This window comes from Channa argus, chromosome 15 (genome assembly GCF_033026475.1).
Source record: "Channa argus isolate prfri chromosome 15, Channa argus male v1.0, whole genome shotgun sequence".
NCBI lineage: Eukaryota > Metazoa > Chordata > Actinopteri > Anabantiformes > Channidae > Channa > Channa argus.
The window spans coordinates 11269841-11286813 of NC_090211.1; positions in this window are offsets into that span (position 1 = coordinate 11269841).

Genomic DNA, 16973 nt, shown 5'->3' on the forward strand with positions numbered 1-16973 from the left:
GCTAGGAACACAGGATTATCCCTACTGACTCTGTTGAGCCAGACGAGTATTGCAGTTGGCTCTAACTGTATATGCTTTTGTGTCATTTGGATCCATCTGTTGGCTAGTGACAGATAAACACTGCAATCATAGTGGGTTGATCGGGCTTGCAACAGCAGTGACATCATCGAAATAATGAATCACTTACTGTAAGAGTTGGGTAGTAATACATTACTGATACCATGTTAGAGTTTATTTTATTGTTTTTCTTTTTTTAGTGATGAACTATCTAAATTATTGCAATTGTAAAATTAGTATTCTGTTACAGTTATCCGAGGAACATTGCATTAATACCTGAACATATTGTGGCAGGTTTACATTGCTATTTGCCAAAAAACTAAGTGAAAGACAGAGGATACGTTGGAATCCATACTTTAGATGTGTTGGGATTATTTATAGGTTTTAGTCAAAGATGAAAGGATTTATATCAGAAATAACAACAAAGTGCAATGGCAAGCTGCTAGTTATATGGAGATTGCTGAATCTGATTTGAAGGTCACACTACAGAGGGTAAACTTTGTTTCAACCAAGCAAGTTTGTGAAAGATCATGTTTTTTATGTATATTAGCAAACAAGTTTTCTCCAAACTAACCAAGAAACAGGTTACCCATAGAGTCATACAAAAGACATTTTGTATGATATTGTGGCAGAAAATACATTGTAACACTATTATTGAGATGTTCAGCATATTTGTAATTTGCCATTTACGTTAATTATCGACATATCAACATTATGATCAATATCATAAATAAAACAACTGAATCTTGTTGCATTTACATTCCTAAAAAAATATATATTTGTAGTTGCAGTTTATTTCTATAGAATTTTTAGTAGTCATAGCCAACATTAAAGATTTTTTGGGGGGTTCGCTCGACAAACAGTTGAGGGTTGAGAGCATGTGAAAGATTTGGCACACAAACAGTGCTAAATGCATATTTTTACTATTCTTAAGAAGTTCCCCAACAACAACTTACCGACACACACACATGCACACAGGCTGCATGCACATATATGCAAGTACACATAAACAATATACAAGCAATGTGTATACAAACTTAACAGGTGTGAACAAACAAACACCGTAAGTGCAACAACACAACAGCGAGGCTGAAGTGATGAAAGTGAACGTGTCTGTACTTGTTTGTTTCTAAGTGTCAATCTATAGTCTAAATGATCTGGACTCTGGGAGTCTCCTACCCCTTACGTGAAATGCTCTTTCACTTCTGCTTTTGCAGAATTGAATCCTCGCTCAGATTACTCATTAGAGGCTTACTTCTGTTTCCAAGAATCTGATGCCATGTGCAGCCTGTGACTATTTGTGACTATACACACTCACAAGAAGCAGGAGAAAAGCTGGATGCCTCCTCAAATGTGGCTGCGTGTGCATTAAGTGTTTGCACACACACAAGGGACAATGGTACAGAACAAAAGCACATTGAACATTGGTCACTGTGGTGAGTGTGGTGGAGGGATTTGGTAGGGCATTGGGTACAGAAAACCGGCCCTTGTATGGTGAAAAGTTGCAGACACTCATTCTTTAGGCCTTACAGAAGGCTATTTTGGGGCATTTTGAACTCTCCCACGCAAGCACAACAATTTTGGGGTTAGTTCATTTATTTATCTTTTATGTTTTTCAATCTAATGAAGCCCAAGAGACGGACGTGTATAGTTGTTTTTGGCTTTTACGTCTGGAATAAAAGGAGGAGGGGTGTGAGTGTGTCTGCATGCCAGAGTTTGTGAATGTTGCCTGCACAATCTTTGCGTTCTGCACTTTTGAGTCTTACACCAAAGCACAACTGCTTCTATGACTCAACTTTCAGATCTTCAGCATATTGCAAAAGGTGTGGCTGTACTTCAAAACCACTGAGCCTAACCCAGTTAGCATAACAGAGTTGTAGTTCTGCACTGGTCGACACCAAATGTGGCTGTGATTTATGGTTATTCTCATATGCAGAGGAGGGGATAGGGACATAGGGGAGATGGCGTGGGAGAGGCCCGGGGGTAAGCAATTCCTCTCTCACAACCCCAGTGCAGAAGGCCATTACCAGTGTTATAACTTGTGGGTACTACACAAAAACGTACTCATACGCACACACATAAAGTACAGCATGAAGATAAGCACTACAACACAGTCATAGCAAGACCTTAACTGTATTTGTTATCTTTGACTTGTCCACTAATACTGACTGGCTTGAGGGTCGTGGAAATGCTTTGTGGCCCCATATTTTGGAGATGATGATTTTGTTTTTCTGCCACTTTTGATGTGACAGCTATTATGAATGTGCTGTTTTCTCCTTAGTATAACTCTTCTTGACATATTTATTTGCTGTCCGTGAATTGGCGACCATTGACAGTTTTAACAAGTCACGGCTGCCTAAACAGCATACTAACCCTAACCCCATGAAGTATAAATCATAACAGATAAAAATGAATTTGTCTCTTCAATACATTTAAATTATTTGAATCACTGTTTTCCTCTTATGGGTCTGATGTGATCACAATGTAGTTTGTGTCAACACAGTAGTGCATTTATGTCTTAAGGTGAAATGATGAAAGGACCACTAAGGGCCATGTGGACTGTAAGTCACAGAGCATGACAGACTTTATTATACATTTCTGTTTGACCAAGACCCTCATAGAGTTGCGTGTTTTTAAATAGTCAGCCACATGAGACAGAGTGCTTTCAGCAGCAGTGGTGTGTGACAGGCCATCATCAAGGCTGATGACAGTTCGGCTGTAGCTATAAGCACCAAGCAAATTTTCCCCAATGGAACTAGAAAGCATAAATAATCAAAGTGCTCACTCTCTCACTGAAAAGTTGATGATTATGACACGGTTAATGAATCTCCGAAGGTACAATAGACTTTGTTGTAACCTGCTTATTTCAGATAATTTCTTGTCCAATTGTATTGTGTACAGCAATTGTTACATAAATGACAGTTTCAATGGTGTGAAAACTGTTGTCGTTGTATTACTGGCATTTTTAAAAAGTAAAAGTGTCAACACCTAAGTACTACACTGTAAATATCACTGAAGTAACATTATTATTAGCAAACTGTGGTTAAATCATTGAAAGTAAAGCTAAAAATCTGTAATTTGTAAACTAAGTTGTTCGTTATATTACAAGACATAATAATTTACAAGCAATTATGAGCATGTTTTATGTGTTTTATTATTTATTTAAGTCTATATCTAAAAATGATTTGTTAAAAACAGTTGAAGTGTTGTGTAAAATGTGTAATATATCTGACCCGTGGAAGAGTACAGGTTTAAAATAGCATGAAACCAAAGTACTGAAGTAAGATATTAAAGTATTTGAGTAAGTGTACTTGCAATGTATGCTACATTCAGCCACTGAACATTTTATTTAAAAGATTTAAAGCATCAAACTGTTAGACTTTTAGGACTTATCCAGGTGCACACTGCCCTTATTACTGTTCATGAAGCATTCCTCCTCCTCCTCCTCCTCCTCCACTTTGTAGTGTCTAATAGGGATGTGTATTCTGCCTTCTGACACTGGCTTTTTTCACTTGAAAGCTTGTGCACACTTCCATGAACCCTGGTGTGGGCCTACATAATAAAGAAGATAGGAATGAGGTTGTACCGTACCCTTTCCAAAGTCAGTTTTATCCAAGACGTTCCATGAATGGGCCAGCATAGTTCAGATGAAAGTGTAACAATAACACACCTATCATACTCCATTGCCTCTCTGTCTCGTGCTCTCTCTTTCTGCCGGGATCACTGTGAAAGATAAACTGTCAGACTATCTCACAGAGATCAAGTTCCATACCACATCATTAAGCCTAAAACAACTTTCTGAGCAAGATCAAACCCGCAATGTATATTGTATAATTTACAAGGGCAATAAAAAATTTTTTTTCACATTTTCACATTTAAATCAATAGCTTGTCGAATGACAGCCAAACTTTGCAAAATGTTTATTCAAGCTCAGGATCACAGGTCTTATACACAACATTCAGTTTCTTCTCTCCTGCTACACCAACCTTTTACCCAAGTTCTTACCACCCTGTAAACACTGACAGGAAGTAGTTTCACTAAGTGGATCTATTTCATTCTCTGGAGGAGTCAAACTCACACATCCTCTGGGAGGAGATCTCTGACCCTTTTGTGCAGTCAGCCAAGAGGCTACTTCTTCATACTCTCTATTTCTTTAGTAATCCTTCCCCAATCCACTTGTTTTCTACTGGAAGCTGCTGCTCAGCATGCATCCCACAGCACAGGATTCTGGATTTTCCCAGATTGTTACTGAATGTGTTGCTGAAGAGAATGGCAGATTAAATGGGAAATATTGAGATTTCCCAGTGTTTAGGACCCCAATTAGGATTGTAAGAGTGTGTGGGAGGAGGGAAAGTAAGACAACGTATGGTTGCAATTTAAGATGCTTTTTTTTAGTCACTCTTAAATGTGGGAAGTCAAAGTCATTGAGCCTGAGGACACTGTGGGAAGGAAAGCTTGGGATCTGGGAGACAGGGAAGTTTAGATCTCCTGGTGGAATTCTCTCACTTTCAACTAAGGGGGAGGGGGTTGGTTTCCAGGGGCCATAGGTTTGTTGAAAGTCAGCAATGCTTATTTACATTAGATTGATTCAGTCTGTCACAGTAAAGACGGAGGCATACAAAGTTAATCTGCAGGAAACGGAACATGCAGCCCACACCACATGCAGTTCTCTGTCATGTGGGAATCCTGAACCACATGACGCTGTAAATGCTGGAAGAAGGCCTGGAACTGAACCACAGATTACAGTTTAACAGGGGGTAAAAGTCGAAAGCTTGGTGCAATTTGGTTTGATTTTGCTGTGTTTTGTGAAGGATAAGGAGAAAAGAATGAGCAAGAAAAAAGAAAGAGACAGGCAATGAACAGGCTTTTAATGTAGTAAAGTGCATCTAGCCTTTCTCACTGGTTCCCAGAGTCTGGGCCAGCTGGATGGTCAGTATCAAGTCTTTGCTACACAGCTGCCCTCCAAACTGATTAGACAGGGCTAGCTCACTTCACCATTAACCATTGTGCCCTTTTATCCAATTGAAGCTTTAAGAAAATGTGAAAATACAAGAAAGATTAGTTTGGTGCTGGTTTTTCACTGTCTTTTGTGTTTTGAGGATATCAAATGTGGCCAGACAACCTGCCATGGCATTACTTGTGAGTGATTGCTGTCTGGTCAGTAAGAATATTGTGAGTGTGTAAATGGGGGAGTTAATGTGAATTAACATGCCGTGGGATTACGTTCTTGAATGTACATATTGTTAAAATTCAAAAGAATAGTTGACAGCTGTGACAGTTGACCAATGACACACCAGAAATATATTGGCAATGTGCAGGGCTCTTTAAAAAGTGGCTTAAAAAGGGCCAGAGCGGTCTCCTCTCGCCGGAGCACAGCACTATGCAAAAGAGCATCAAATCAGCGTGCTAATTCACAGTAAATCCTCTTAAGAGTCTTCTTTACTTCATGTCACTTACACATATATAAGGGTCACAACCTCTAGAGTGTATGGCTACAGAAGTTTTAAAAACCAGAACGAAAAACGTCACAGTCCAGTCACGGATCCCAAGCCCGAGCATAAGAAATAAGATACTCACAAAACAGACATGCTGCAGGGGGGAAAAAAGCACAAAGAAGGGTTCAAAGACAAAGGCATGCAGATTAGGAGTCATGTTGACTAGGGGACGTGAGTTGGGCTGATGTGGAGGTCACATAGTCGTTGTTGTGGAGAGCAGACCTGGACGCAACAGGGTGGTAGCAGGTGGGAGGCAGATTTGGTTACCTGGAGTATAAAGCAGCCACAATTTCAAAGTGCAGTTGCGGAAAATTGTCATTGCTTCACCAAACAATTAAAATGAATTTTATTTCTGGGATTTCCAATAGTCCTTCTTTCAAGTCAAGTCTACAAGAATTACTTTTTTAAGTGATTACAAAAAAGTGTTCCCGAATAAATACAGACTCATTTGTTTCTTGTGTGGTGGGAATATAATTTTCAGGCTCGTGCATTGAGTCTTTCCATGACTCTGTCCAGCACTGCCACTATCAGTGTGCATGGTTGGTTTCAAGTTGACTAATCAGATTCCGTCTTGGTCAAGTTGTGTTATCTGGGCTGCCACGGTCTACCGGTCTGCCCATTCTGTGAGCTCCTAGTGGGAGTGCAGTTTCCATGCAGTCATGAGCTATAAAGGAGAAGTCATGTTGGCCTCCTGCATTACTGTGGGAAAGTACAGGTCTAACTTCCTATTTAGACCAATCTGGTTATAAATGGACATTCATAAGCAGGCAACCCTGCAAAGACAGCACAGAGCCCTCTACTCACCTTTGTCTGTTTAATATTCACACATCTCAAGAGACATAGGGCCATGTATTTTTTCCATTCAAGAGAGCATTAAAAACTGTTCTGAAACACAGCTTCTACAAAGACATACAAGACAGAAGCTATGGGAGAAAAATCAGCTACAGCTCACAACTGAATGTTTTGGCACATGCCCTGCCTCTTGCACACTCGCACAGTCTCAAACTGCAACTCCATAAGATTGTTTTGAAACCAGGCTTTCTTGTGCAAGTTGCATTCCTGTGCTTACTAGATCCCCATAGACATATTCCATATCATTAGATTACAGGGCTACTGAGGTCGGAGCACCCACAAAGGAGCTTCATTGTTATGTGGGATGTCAGATCAGAAGACTGTGGGAGGGGATGGAGTGGGTCCTGGACTGTGTGCCTGGCTGTGGTTCAGATTGGACCCACAGCTGCACGAGCAGAGTCCTGGGCCTGAGCTGAGCCCTGACAGGTGCTGCATTAAAACTGCCCTGAAACTGCTGTCTTTGGCTTAATGTTGACCCCCTCTTGCAGACGCCCATGGAATGGCATTGTATTTGGGATGATGTTAAACTCTGTTTTGACCTGTGACCCTAGTACAAGCCAGGACAACATCAGGTACCCAGAGGGCCACTAGACGAATGAAGTGAAACAAAGAATAAAGAATGTAGAAAATGACAAAGAGATAGGCTTCGGTCTGAGGATCAGTCTTAAAAGACTGAGGGAGGGAGAAGTGAGGGAGAAGTGAGTCTTTTTTATATACATTTTTTTTATTGTCTCATGCCCTTTTTTCTCTCTTTATTTACACTCTTCCTAGTCTCATTCACTCAAATTCCTTTTTGAAACAACAAAGCAGCACTACAGTTTTGGAATACAGAAAGGAACAAACTCCCCAGTCTTCTTGGGAAGTTTTGTCTGTGTTCCTAGAATCCTTCAGTTGGACGTAGTAGCAACAGCTGTCACTGTCACTCTCTCTCTCTAGCCTGGCACAGGAACACCATTATACTTTTAATGGGTGATTAGTGTCAGATATCTGGCTGTTGCCGCCTGGGCTTCAACTGTGGGAAATAGTTGTGCTGGTTGCACCTGATCCAGGGCTCAGTTTAGAATTTCCTTCTGTCCAAAGAAGAACACAGGGATCTAGTGCACACAAAATCTAAAAGATTGATTCTACAAAATGGTATATAAGCACAGCCCTACCGCTGAGCTGGAGCCCCTCCAACTGTCACTGGGCCAAGAGCCATATAATAGTACTTTACCTGAGGATTTCTAGCCCCTAATCCTAATATTATTTTTATTATACAATATGACAGCTTGGCTAGTTCACTCTGTAAAGAAGAAAAATCATGCTGACAGTTATTGCATGCATGCAACTGGGTTGGCTAAGGTGAATTTCTGGTTGTTTAATATAAAGTTTGTAATGTACAAAAACTTATTTAACCCTGTGAAATAATAAGAAATGTCTAAAGAAACATTGATGAAAAGGTCTACATTTTGATTTTGGGGTTTTTAAACAAATACACATTGTTTTAAGCAGCGATGCTAAAATTGTCCTGTTTCATCCCCGTGCACATAACAATGAGATGTTATTGTTTTTTAAAGTTCACTGGTTAAGAGGAATTGCTGTTGTCAACAAGAACAATGGCATACATATTCTGGTTCCATTTACATAAATATCAATTTTACTTGATTTGGCTTTCTCTCTTTTTTCGTATTTCGTAAGGATTTGCAAACTCCATCCCCTGGTGTCTCCCCAGCAGTATTGGACTGAGTCAATCACAGAGTGATGAGGACCATGTGTAACACTTCTGACAAAGCACCGTCACCTTATCGCCTGCATATTGCACAACAGTGTCATGCAGCTGTTTGGAAGACACGGAGTGATGGGAAGACAGACAACATGCAGTTTTACAGTGAAGCAAAGCACATGCAGAGTTTTTTATGTGCTTTTTTGTTTCAGTTTTTTCCTGTCAGGTCTTTGTCTCTCTTTCTTTCTCTTTCTGACTCTACTGGCACAGCAGTATGTGAATGATGCCCCTCACCAAAGCTTGGAGCAGTGGGAAGACAGCAGTCTGTGTGACGGTTGTGGTGTCCTCTCTAAGACAAAGGGAACTTGGCAGGCTGCTGAGCTGCGGCTGGATCAAACAGGCCTTGTTTATTGGACCTCTCTCTCTTTGCTCTGCGCTCATCAGTGGCTGTGTGTGAGACTGCAGTCTGAAGTGTCTGAGGGATCTGCTCACTCCTCGAAGACGGGAACCACTCAGACCACACACAGGGCCATTTCAACCACGACAAAGGAGGACCAGAACAGAGACTGACACAGTCAATGTGCATGCACTCTTTATGACTTCTTTTAGTCACTAGGTTTGTATTTGTATTGATTTCAGGCAGCCTTATGAAAGAAATTTATTTTTTCACTCTTGACCTTTGCTGTAGTTTTAGCCCAGGGTGTCTCACAATCTAATTTTTTTCCTCACTCACATACCGAGCTCCCTTCCCCACCCCCCCTGCCCCTCTGTCCTTATACTAATTCTGAGAACAATGTCCTGCCTCTTTCTCCATGTTGTCCCATGGTGCTAGCACTGGAATGTTTGCCTGTTAAAGGTGATATATATTTGCTAATGGGGAGAAAGAGTAGGCCTTCATTGCTGCATGATACAGAGACTGGGGAAAAGTCGAGGTCGAACACCAGTTCCCACAGACATTATTTAGTAGCCTTCACTCTGGGCCAGGGACGATATCTGAGATTCCTACGGGATTCCAGAAATAAATCACCACATCAGGCATAGGTTAGAAAGTGCACTTGTGCTTTTAAATAGTGTGATAAGTGAGAGATAATGACCAGCTTTATGAGATTGTGGGGAAGATGTGAATTGTAGTTCATGTATGAGCAGGTTGCTGTTTTATCCTTACATCTACTGTTAAGTTCTCAGAGAGGCAGTGGAACTCAAGGCTTACACGGTATGAAAGATTTGTGATTAAAGTTGTAACGTAGGTTAGGGTGCCTTCGCTGTCTGAGCCCCTTTTCTCTAAATGTTGTGTTTGAGCAACAGGCGGTTCTTATTCTCCCACATACTCCTATCTGTGCTCTTGATTCCCACGCTCAGTAGCACCACTGATAGGAAAGGTCCAAAAAAACAGGGACACTCAGAAATTCCAGAATTCTTTGAGTGTATATAAATCTGTCACATAGTTTAAAAAAATGGAGAGCGAGAAGGAAGAAATGGTACGCTGCAAAAAAATGCCAAATTGTCAAATTTGCCAATTACAGATTCCTAAAAATAATAATTAAGAGAAAAAGGCATGCAAAACAATTTTTATTGACTATGATGCTGCTCCAAGTTGCAAAAGGGGGATGACATTTTTCACACAAGAAAAGAATTTCCATGCATGCTCAGCCAAGGCCACTGACTGCTCTTATCAATCTCTCATTGATCCCAACCATAAACAACAATTTTTCCCACATAGAGTCTCCTCAACCAGCAGCATAAACAAATATACACGGCCTCCTATCTGCATGCGGAGCAGCAGAGCTAAAATGAGACACACTGAGGCCTCATTCATACTGAAACATCAGAGCTAATGGAGCCAGCCTAAAGCTATCTGTCCACAGTGGCCTGACTGTTTTATGTATAGTAAAGAAAGTATCATAAAAAGCATGTGTCATCAGAGATTAAAGTCAAGGGAGGAGTTAAAGAGTTGGAAAAGACTAAATGCTGGAAAACATTACAATGTGCAGGGTGCCAGGCTGAGTCACTTATGGCTGCGAAACCAACCACTGGCCTGCGCAGAGCATGTGTTTCTGTCATCAGGAGGCTTGTATGCGCTGAATTCCTGTCACTTTAGAGGTTCTTGTTGCTTTGAATATGCCACAGCTCCCACTAAGACAAAGAGATTTTGTGTTAGGTTTTAGGTTTTAGTCTTGTTAAAGAAGGGGTGTAGATTTTGTGTGAGCCACACATGCATGTAGAAAAGACAAAACATCCAAATAACTTTTAATCTTCAGTGTGTAACGCTGACAATGCCACCTGTTCAAAGGATTCACTCAATTCAGTCAAGGTCAGACCTATGCCCTCCACATATCACATTACTAAAATGTGTAAGCTGCACTTGGCTAAAATCCAACCAGTTTTAACCTGAGTCATCCATTCTAGTATGAGCCCACTAGAAAATCTTTTTCTAATTAGCAGTTCTCATCAGATTGCAAACATCAAGTCTCCCATATTTCATACTGCAGAGTCATTTAGTATCCCTCACTAAATTCAGACATCCCATCAAAATTCCTTTGTCCAAGACATGACATGATGGAAATGTATTTTGCAAGGGCTGTGCTGAAAAGGAAATCCAGGCATTAGTCACTCAGGCCTCTTCAATGCTCAAAGGAGGAACTGTCTGACTGCAAGTGAACGATAGGATTCCTAAGGACTTTTTGCACATTTTGCTCCCCTCTGATGTCGCCATACTGAGTGTCAGACGTGATCATTATAATAATGGTGACCAACATCCATGTATTCAGCCTTGATTTTTACCAACCAAATACATAATGGTGCTGATGGAATGTGTGAGTGAGGTTTGTTTTATAAGAAAGTTGTAACGGATCCAAAAACTCAAAGGATTTCTATGCAGTGTTTTTCATTTTCTATTGTGTTTGAAAATGTACTTTCACCGGCTTATCCAAAATACTCCTACACACTGTTACTGGGATCGGTATTACACATGGAAACATTAAGGGTGGATCTAGCACACACGGAGGAAAGAGATGTAAACTTGGGTTTCAGAAGAACTTCAAACAGTGTGGGACTGGGGGCCAGTTTGCATAAAACCACAAAAAGAGAGAACCCCATGTAAGGGAGAGAAATTCCCTTCTATATCAGGGTGTGGGCTGCCAACTTTCATTATTTGCGACCCCCTTACTCCTGTGCCTCAAGCCCCACTGTGATTACATTGACCCTCTTCCTCCCTTTGGCCCTGGGGCTGCTCATATTATAGCAATGTGGCTTCAGTGCTTCCTCATTCCTGTTTGTCCTACAGGAGCTTGGAAAGACAGGGGAATTAGAACAAGCTGTCGAAACAGCACTTCCATGGGAGAGGAGGTCAAGGAGACCCCCAAGATGGCCTTTCCCATGTATCTGGGAAATTCACCTCCAACGCATGTGTTCCTCACTTGTAAGTCCCTTTGGATAAAGCATCTGCCAAAGAACTAAATGTAAACATAATTGCAAAGCTCCCTGATTAGGAAGAAGAAACAGTGTTCTATATATTCATACAGTTTCTAAAAAGCAAAAATCTCAATATGAACTTTGGGGCCAATAGGAGAATCTAATGCCAATCAATAGCATTAGCCTTATCACAAAATATATTAGTCATCTCTGACAAAAATCTGTGTTGTGAGTGATGCAATCTGTGCTTTTAACTGCGTATTAAACATATTATTGTATGTCTGAGTGTGTATATGTGCAGTGGAGCCAGGAGAAGGCAAATAAATCAATTTACATCCACTAGTTTGAATAACAGAAAGATTCCTAGTAATTATGTCCCATAACGGAGCCAATAGTGTAATTAGGGGTTAGTACAGAGCAGAGTGTGGCCCACATCTGTGATCCCCCAGGGACTTGGTGTCTCAACTTGTTCGCCAGAGTGTGAGAACCTCAGCCCATAAGCACACCTAATCACATAGGGTTGCTCCAAATACAGTACCACATCATGATCTTACATAACAAGTTTTATATCAAATGATAGAGTTTAATTTTAAAATTACTTAAATCTTTCATCCAAATTTCTCACATATTTATATTTCCAAATTAGGTTGACTCTGTCAGGACCGGCCATAGCCACTGTGAGAACCCACTCATGATACACAGTGCAAAAATCCCAATTTATTTTGACTAAAGGAAATATGAATGAATCAAGCACCAGGAGATTTTATAACTGTTTTTCTCCTTAGAACAGCAGTTGCCTGCATTATTCCAAACTACCCAGCAGGAGCCTTTACTTTCCAGTGTACATTCCAAAGAAAGTCCAACATGAGAGCTGCACTGCTGCCTGATTTTTCCACCGCTCTCTGAAAATGAAATTTGGCCATGCCGACTGTACTGGTGAGAATTTTCACAATCCTCTGCTACTCAAATGTTGTAAAATGCAAAAATGTAAAACAATTTTTGTAGATGTTTTTTTTTTAAGTTTTCTAGTGTTTTTTTGTTATTTAAATTATGCACATTTGTATTGAATAAGTCTTTATTTGTGCTGTACAAAGTTGTATATAAGAAATTAGATGAAGGACTTCTGTTTTTCCTGCTGGGACCTGCAGTGCCTGTCCCCTATCCTGTAATCTAGCCTTCATCTTACCTGCCACAGGTGTTCTGTAGAGATTCTGTGTCACAACTTTGGAAAGTGAGATAGGGTGCAGCGGGTGTCTTCGCAAACCACACCCATTCCTTCTTACCCAGCTTTGATGGTTAGGAGTTTGCAGGACCTGGCAACCACTTCTAAATTAGAGAGTACAGAATACAACAGGACCAAAGAATGTCTGGATTGCCTTTCTCTTCCATAGGGTCCTGGGAAAAGTCAAAGTACCTATGCATAATGCATTTCTGATTTCATATTGTAAACATTGTTAGAAATGCATATGTGCACCTGCTGCCAGCTTGCAGCAGGTGCACATATGCAGGTGATGTATTTTTGGGAGATTAATATAAGTGAACAGCAGGGACAGAGCCACTAAACATGTCAGTTATTTCTGAAAAGCTCATGGTGTCTGCCCTCCACCCAGTAGTCAGGCCATCCTGAGGTGAACCTCCTCTCTTATGCATTATCACACTTCCTTCATCAGTTGCTGGGGAGACAGTGACCGGGTCAGTGGGGTCACTGCAGACAGAGGTGGTTATAAAATTACCTTGACAACAAAGTCAGCCTCAGTAATAGTATAGTGACCATTCAGGAAAGATTAACACTAAAACCTGGGATCCACCCAGGAACACACCCTTTACTTAATGACGAAGACACGAAGACACCAGGCAAAACACAGATAAGCGGTGACAATGGGGGAGACAGCAGAAGTTTCCAGACAGCACAACTTGTTGGTCCTACAGATGTGAGGGATTAGCATGAGGTGGATGAAATTAGATAGTTAGGTCATGGGAGAGGAAATGAAGGAGCAATAGACAGATAGAGTGGGGGCGAGAGGATGGGAGGGATACAATGAAACAGACACAGTAAAGGACTCATAGTTGGAGGTGGGGAAAGGTAGATGGGACAGAAGTAAGAAAATGGGAGGGAGAACCATGGAAAAGACATTCACGGAAGGTCAGAGGCACAAGTTTGTAGTGAGAGTGAAATTCAACTGTATCACCTCATTATTTATTATTTCTCCTGCCATAGACTACCATATTCTTTTTATTTTTTGTTGGTATATTTTAATAAAAGTGGAATTAGTGCAAGCCCTCCTCACTCCTCTGCCCCTGGGTGATGTGTGTGAAGAATGTCTGCTGATATCAAGCCTGTCTGAAAAAATTGGCTTAAAAATGAACTATACCAATATCCAAGGAATAAATACCATAAATAATACATAAAAACTTACATAAATGCTTTTTAATAATAGTAAATGGAAAGCTGTGCTAGTCTTACTGTCTACATTATAGCTCAATACAGGGAAATTAACCAATGTAATGAAAAGTATCTGGAGATAAACATTGATTCAAAAAATCAGTGCTCGACAGGTGTTAGAGAGTTTTGACTTTTAAGAGTTTTTAAAGAAGGATAATCAGCCTTTAGGCACAGAGCACTTAAGCCATATAGATCCCAAACACTTCAGTCTAGACCCACCCGGTTTTATTCCATTACTGCCTGCTTTATCACTCAAGATTACCTCCACGTCAGCCTGAGGAGCTAATCTGCCATTCCTAAATTTACACCATTTTAATATTGACTCAATCCATGTTTTCACTTAACTTCACTAAAAAGCATCATCCGCTACTAATTAATAAAGGTCACCAGCAATTGTGGCATGTCTGTATACCATTACAGCTTTGACTGTATCCAGTTTTGCTCCTGCCTCCAAAGCCTCTTCAGTTTTGAAAAGGAGAATAGTGGGGGCAATAAGCACACATGTAATCTCATGACAGTTGACTCGGCTTGGACAAAAAGGCAAGGTCCCTTCATGACGAATTTTGCAATCAGAGGCTGCTTAGCCAGCAAAGCAAGCATGTCTGTTGATTTTGGCAAGGAGTCAGTCTCACATTGAACAATGTTGGCAAGAGTCATGTCAGACACTCACGAATAGACACTGTCCATCTACAAAGCTAGAATATCATAAAAGCATCAATCAATAATCTGACATGGGGTAATAAACTAACTACCAATACATCAATTACTTGCTGTTTAGAAGTACATCCATGGAAGAAGTAAAAACTGTTGTCTTTGTCATCTCTGATGCACATAGAGATTTATGTGATTATGACAAAAAACCTTTGTTTCATGTGCATGCGTATGTGTAGATGAAGCAGAAGGTGGGTTTGGGGGGGTAGGCAGATACAGGCTAATTATCCCCTTGGTTGCTTTAGTAGTAATTATACCTTAGTGGTGCACTTGCATTGTTATTCAATGGCTAGTGTTTTGATTGCGCAGTAGCAGGTTTAGTGTTTTCTCCCTGTTCTTTTCTTAGGGAAGATTGTGGCTCAGGAAGGCTCTGCTGGGACACGTAAAGGCACAGGTGGGGCTGTGGGTGCAGCCTCTCGCACCTCTGTGTGTAAGTGTGGGAACCACTCAGTTGCCAGTAGTGCATGAGTAACAACGACCCTGAGGGAGTGTGGCGTAATCTCCTCTAACACTCTAGTCTCTTCTGTTTCTTTCACTGAACAGAACACACACATTCACTTAGAAGCATGAGTTCGTTCATGGATTTATCTCAATCAACATACATTCGCAAACAGCAATCTTCAGATGAAAGCCTATTCTGAAATCACATAGACACAGACATATTTGTATTGTAAATACAGTTACGGCCAAGTAAATAATGCCTTGTGTTCGTTCAGTTGTTGAAGCAAAATTGCTGGAATTCTGGCTTTCATGACAAATCACATCATAAAAATTAACCATTTAGACAAGTATGTAACATAATTTTGGTTTCAGTGGGGACAGTGTTATCTCTATTGGATATGAACCATCTTCCTCAAGACTGAGGCTGTTAATGTTAATGTTGCATAATTAAAATGCATTTAACAAAGTTTATTGAAAAAAAAATATTTCAAAAGAACTACCATTGCAAACTCACAATGTTTAAGTAACATTACTGGCTCTTATCCAGTTTCAGCTAGGATAGGCTCCACCAGATGCAAGGAACAAACGGGGTAAAGGATGGATCGATAGATTAAAATACTTTGTGGCTGTTATAAATAAATAAATTGAAACAATAAAGCAATAAATCTTTATTTAGTAGCACAAACATAATGATCTCCGTTATGATTCCAGCAAAAGGTCATTAAGGGTTTATCAAGACCTTTTTTATTTTTATAAGGGAATAAGAATAAGTACTATTAAATAATTCTGCAATTTATTTAAATAACCAGGTCATTAACCTTTTTTTCTCATAAGCACACCATCACCTACACCTCTGGGAAGAATACCAAAATATAGCATCAAAACAACATAGCCACCCACTGAGAGCCAAAGTTTATAATTGTCAAATGGAAGCAAAAAATTATGAAATTAAGTTAATAACATTTACAAGCAAAGTCCCACAGGCAATTGTATACATACATTTTTGCAGTTAGCCACCAGTTTACTGTCCTTGAATAAAAAAAAAAAAAAAAAAGCAATGCGTAATGTGGCCATGTTTGTTAGGGAATGTATAGGAATGACACTGAAATGCTGTCCTAATACAGATTTTATAGAACTGTGTTGCTGGAGCAGTTGGGGGCAGTTGGGCTGGCAGCTGTTGCTGTTGTGTGGGGGCCCTCAGGTCTCGGCCTATCCCTAATGGCCAGACCAGCTGTTGGAGTTCTGTCTGTAGGGGCGCAGGGCTTTAGGAGGCGGGGAGGGCATGAGAACTTCCACCCCCCTGTCCTGGGGGGGCGGGTCCCCGCCTTGTCTGCCCTCCTCTGAAAGGGGGTGATTGATGGCGCAGGGTTGACACCATGCTTCCCCAACAATTGACTCAGGAGGGACAGAGGATGAACAGAGAGCTTGGGACCCCTTCACATCTTTCTCCTCTGGTTTTCAGAGGCAAATGTGGATCAGTTGCCGTTATAATTCAGTCATTTTTCTCAATATGTCCTTTATTTGACATTTTCATTAGAGCATATGCCACTGGAAGAGTTTTTTAAGGTTGTCACTGCAATAATTCTGTGGCCAAACTTAAGTTATTTTCTGCTTTATTTGTCAGATTACATGGTTCTGACAATGTTTTGTCAAATAGCTTAAATGACCCTCTGCCTTTCCTTGAGATAAGCCCTCTTGTTGCAGCAACCCTTTAGTGCCCTTTTACTTGCGCCAGTTCAATTAATCCTGACAACAGAGTGAAGATCTGTGCTGCCTCCGGGGTGGACAGAGCACTGGACTCAAGCGTGTGTGTTGGGTCATCAGTGGATATCAACCTCAAGTCTCGGCACTGGGGCCTGCT